Source organism: Hemibagrus wyckioides, linkage group LG01, assembly GCF_019097595.1.
Source record: "Hemibagrus wyckioides isolate EC202008001 linkage group LG01, SWU_Hwy_1.0, whole genome shotgun sequence".
Classification (NCBI taxonomy): Eukaryota; Metazoa; Chordata; class Actinopteri; order Siluriformes; family Bagridae; genus Hemibagrus; species Hemibagrus wyckioides.
In genome coordinates this window covers 19,535,423-19,540,961 of record NC_080710.1, presented here as the reverse complement: position 1 = coordinate 19,540,961, position 5,539 = coordinate 19,535,423, and the positions used below count along the sequence as shown (strand labels likewise).

The 5,539-nt window shown below is 37.6% G+C and overlaps 1 long non-coding RNA gene across 1 annotated transcript; it reads left to right on the top strand.

Annotated features, from left to right (window-relative positions):
* Positions 1–2,157: 2,157 nt before the first annotated feature.
* On the top strand, positions 2,158–3,369 carry LOC131345168 (uncharacterized). The gene is made up of 2 exons (XR_009203454.1): positions 2,158–2,527; positions 2,686–3,369. It is a non-coding gene; the product is annotated as an uncharacterized LOC131345168 (long non-coding RNA).
* The last annotated feature ends 2,170 nt before the right edge of the window (positions 3,370–5,539 follow it).

Below are 5,539 nucleotides of genomic sequence, written 5' to 3'. Positions count from 1 at the left end.
TCTGCAGAGCCGGGGATGCGCTCTGCAACATCGTCTGCTCCATAATCCCCCGGCTTCATACAAAATGGATTAGAAAGCTTCCTGAATCACAGCAAGACAGCAGGCAAGCCAGTGGAAAAGAGAGGAAAAACAGAAACAAGAAGAGAAACAAGCCAGGATTTATGATGAGTTAGAAAGCCAAATATTGCTAGTATTGAATTATTCATCATGAGATACAGTGACCTGGTAATGGTCATTAAAAATATTTAACATAAACAGGGAAGAGGCAAAAGGAACGGTTTAACCTGAAAAGACGTCATTCAGGAAGTAGGTTCATTCAGTTTGACTGAAGTTGGGTTTATGTGATAAATGAAATGATATTGGAAGAGGTTATACGTTTTTAACTTATAAATTTTTTCCTGAAACCCATATTATTGGAAGAGGAAGCAATATCTGGAGCTTCAAACTGTAGCATAGTGCCATATTCATATTAGAGTTTAACCAACAAAAATAGAAACCTGAATTATTGAAAAAGGAATATATGGGCAAGGCTATAGGGAAGAGATATACAGTTTGTGTAGTAGTCAATATATCATACTGTGCTCTTCTGAAACCTCATAGACTGTAGTTAATGTTCTGTTATAATCGTACAGAGAAACAACTGCAGAAAAGGTCAGGGAGAAAGAAGGGAGGGAATGATGGCGTGAGAGCTGTGGATGAGATCCCCACACAGAGATCCCCCCTCATATTGCATAGATATATTTGGCACTGTCTAAACCCAGTGAAGTAACTGAGTGATTCCTGCACCCAAAACACATATTTGAAATGTGTGGCATTTGCAGTGGGGTACAAAATAGCACCTTATTAAAAGTGGTTATATAACATATGACAGTACGGTCCTGATTGGTTCTTAAGGCAGGCATGGATACGAATACTAATTCTTATAGAGGCTTTTTATAAAACACATATAACATTCCAATCAGGTTCTAAATAGCTCTTATATGACAGGTGCAAGGAAGAAGTCACAATTTCTCACAATTAACTCTTACAATACATAACCCTCTTTCTCCACAGTTTACAGTTTTATGTAAAATAACAATCCTTAGCCCTTAAGAACTCCTAGACAGTACATGTTTTTTTCTCTAACCTGCCTGACCCACCTGAACCCTGCAATCAGCAACACTTAATACCAGATACAGCTTTAGTGGCCACGTCTACCAATCAGCACTAACGTGTCAACCATGCATTATTAAAAGAATGAACCATAAATGTAGGCTGTCTGACCCCTGTGTTAGGAAACACTGGAATAACATGATTAGCTGAGTAATTAATCATTAATTATTACAACCTTTTATGTATGTTCACCTTCACCCTGTTCACTCAGGGCATGCACTAAATGAATCATGAACATATTACACAGTGTTTGAGATTTATGTTTGATGGCTGCCCTCGGAAAGCAACGATTACTTTAAGAAGCTATAGGTGAAACAGAGCGCAAAAAACTGTAGTCCAGACATTTCTGCCAGAACGACAAAAATAAAACACAGCCGATGGGAAAATGGAACCAAACTGCAGCCTGGGAGCAATTTGTCAAAAGAGATTACCTGTTGCCATGCAGTAGCTGAAAGGTGATCCCATGTTGTTGCCATGGTTACTGCTCCCTTACAGAGACAGAAAGAAGAGGGTGATTACGTATATTAAACCATTAAACTTCTATACTATAAAAGTCCTGTTTAGTGAGCTCTGTTATAAAATATCCTGGGCTATGTTGTATCCTAGGCCTGCCAAAAAGGAATGCTAGGGAATGTGACAGGATATGTAATATTTTAAGTGCTCTGTCTCCCTCTGGTGACAGGTGAGATGTGCTGATTATAGTGATTGTGATTAACAATGTGAAAATAAGAAAATGTGCCATGTACTGGCAACGCATTTTAAGACCATGTAATATTTCTGAAATATTTTTCAGAATCATTCTTTTCTCTGTCTCTCTCTGTCTGTCTCTCTCTCTCTCTCTCTTTCTCCTAGAAATGACAGAGCTGGAGCCAGTATTAGACTTTGCCTCATCAGGCCGATCTGGACGCCGCAATGCACTGCCTGATATCTTGGGTTCTCCCGCTGGAGTCCCCCCTGACCTGTCACTCAAACTGGCTGAACTGTCCCTCACCGGTAAATCAATGAATCTTAAACAAGAGATAAATTAGTAGTAAAGCTATCAGCATTGTAGTCATTGTAATCTCTTTTTATTTTAGCAGACATTTTTAGCAGAAAGCAAAGTTTTTGCATAATATGAATAAAAAATTACATATGCATAAAAGAAACTTGATAAAGCATTTATAGTGACCACCAGAATATTTGGTGCCTTCAAGAAAATAAGCAAAAATGAATGTACATAAATAACCTGTTTTGAGCTAAAACAACCAAGAACAAGAAATTATTTCTTGAAACAGTAACTGATTTCAAAATTCTCTGCACCGGAACAATAAATATTTTATGACACCTGCCCTGGAGAGAATAACAGCACTGAGGCTGTTCTTCTAATATAACAAAGGTGAAGCACTCCTTTCAGTCCTCCATACAGAATACTTAAGCTCATTTTTATTCTTTGCTGTATGTGGTCTTATTCTGCAACCAGATTATTTTCTACTTTCTAAAAATATGCTTGAAATAGTACATCTCTGCCATTCTGTTCCTTTCTCTCTTTCTAAGATGGGCCAGCAGGAGCTCAGTCTCCTAGCACGGACGAGCCCCCTACACCCACAGAGAGTCCAGAGGGCAAGGAAGGCTCATAAATGAGAGCAGTGTGTGTCAAGCCTTTAGCTCAGAGATGGAGCTGTGGCATCACTGCTGTCCTCGCTGCACGAATGCAGATTACTTCCACTGGGTTTAGGAGTCTTCAGACTGTTACGGAATGGAAAGCAAGCAGTGGATAAGAGAAAGGACTTGAAAACCAGGTCTTATAGGGGACAGTGCAATGAGTATGTCCAAAGACCGGAGCTGAACTTTCAAAGAGGGCAAACTCTGAAGAGGAACTCAAAAAGAGATTTTTTGCCAATAGACAAACCAAAACATGGGAGTATACCACTAATGAGTGCTTTAATGAATTTTACCTGTTGTTTGACCTGATGCTGTTCTTTTATGAGTTTTGTATATTTCCAACACCTATTGTGAAGAGTGGATTTGTATTGTGTGATAGTAGTGTATATAAAAAAAAAATCAGCTTGAAAAGAGATTTCATATGTCTTTGTTATAATGTCTACACTTATAAGAGAGAGAGAGAGAGAGAGAAAGACAACAGACAGACAGAGAGACAGAGAGACAGACAGACAGAGCGAGTGTGTGTGTGTGTTCTAGAGAGAGAGAGAGAGAGAGAGAGAGAGAGAGAGAGAGAGAGAGAGAGAAAAACAACAGACAGACAGACAGAGAGACAGACAGACAAAGCGAGTGTGTGTGTGTTCTAGAGAGAGAGAGAGAGAGAGAGAGAGAGAACATTATGTAGCATTATCCTGTATCCAGAAGTTTAAAGCCATGAAATTCACAAAATGTTAAATCACTCGCCAGTTAATAAATAAGCTAAACCCAGCACTACATTGCTAATCTTCTATGCATCAAGTCAAGACACTGAGCCAATTAGATTAGGTGATGTACTGTTAAACACTTCAGAGGCTCAAACTGCTAGCCAGAAAAATTAATAAAGGTGCTTAACACACTAGCCAATAAAGTTAGATTATAGTATTATCAATACTCCATCCTCCTGTTATGAAGATTAATTACTGTTTAATGACTTGCTATTAACACAGGGAAACACCTTTAAGCCAGCTTAAGAACTGTTCAGCAGTGAGGGAACTTTTTTTCTCTATACTCTTTCTCTGATTGAGAGTTATTGTGTTCATATTTTGTGAGGTTTTTTTTTTTTTTCTCTCAAAACCAAGAACATTTAAGCAATTCAGTCCATCATGGCTTTATCAAAGCCGCAGTCTTTTTGTGGTATGCCATTTTAACAACGTTCAGGGGATTATATTCCTGTTTTTGAATGAAGAATATGTCACTGATAAGACTGTTGATGTGAATCATGACGTATTATGGATATTATCCATTTCCTCCCTTTATAACAGTCCTAAGAATTTTGCAGTGCTGTCTTATTTACAGTATACGATAAATTGTTAAATGTGTGTGTGTAAAAATACCAATGCCAACCTATTTTTTTTTTTTTTTTTAAATGGCAATAACCCACATTATTATAAATGTGAGTGAAAGTGAAAGTGCACATCAATAAAGCCATAGCGTTTGTGAATTATATTGTATTCTGTTCAGTAACACCAAGATACCGGTCTATCAGACATGACAATGTCAACATCAGTATTGTTTAGAGTTTATTACAAATGCCATATATCATGCACCTACTGGATAAAGCTTATCTATTTTAACACTGCATGTTGTTTATTAGATGATTTAGTCGTGTTGATGCTCTGCTCTGACATGCTGGTTTTGAAATGAAACAATAGCTATGAGATTAACTATACAATTTTAATTCAAGTCCTGAATTTTTATGATAAGACTGACGTTTAGCCGTTGTTTGGAAAAAAAACATCACTATCACTGTCTAATTACTTATGAACAGCACTGTAACAATGCAATGTGGTGGCAGTAAGGAGTAAAAGGAAAAATCCTCCCTGAACAAATTTAATGTTTAGATTGTTTAATTTGTGAAATGAAATATTTAAACAGAACATATCTGAAATGAAATGTTTAACAGTTTCCAATATTCACTTTCCTACCTGCTGACAGCCCTGGCTTCATCACCCCCTAAAGAGACTGATGCAGCAGTGCTTTAGTCTTTTAGCCTGTCCAGCTCTCTGTCCTCCTCATCTGCACACTCTGCTCAAACAGATAAAGATCCAAAGCTTCAACATTTATGCTAATGCCGCAATCAACACCACTGTGGTTGTCACCTCGTAGGTCGCTCTTTATCTAAGCCGAGTCTCTGCTGTAACTCGGTACTGCATCGTGTATCTGCTTTCCATTCTGGAGCTCAGAGTCCAGCATTTGCGGTCTCCTCTAATTCTACACTGGATTTCACAAAATATGACAGTGAAAAAATGTAATTAAGTTAAGAAGCTCTTGTCATCATTTTGAAACTTATAAAGAAATCTGATTTAGATGTATGAAAATATTTGTCCAGTGCCAGTTTACCTCAGAATAGCAAGTACCTGCTAAAATACAACAAAACACAGCACCAACCAACAAATTAGCACCAGAATTGTTAAATGACAACTAAAATGTATTTAATCTGCTTCAGGGTGGAGTTTTCCAGAAGGACAACCATGAGTGCCATACATAATGTACATGTTTCTTTTAACTGTTACCACCAGGTGGAGCTAAGAGTCCCAGCAATGTAGCTTCTTTTTCATTCCAACCCAAGACAAACAAAAGATGGCAATAAAATGGATCTCAACTAAATTGATTTTTTAGGCTATGCTTTGCAGAGAATATATATTCTTACTGATCAATATAAACAGAATTGTTCTGGGTCTGGCTCATGATTTAATATTGAAATCAATAA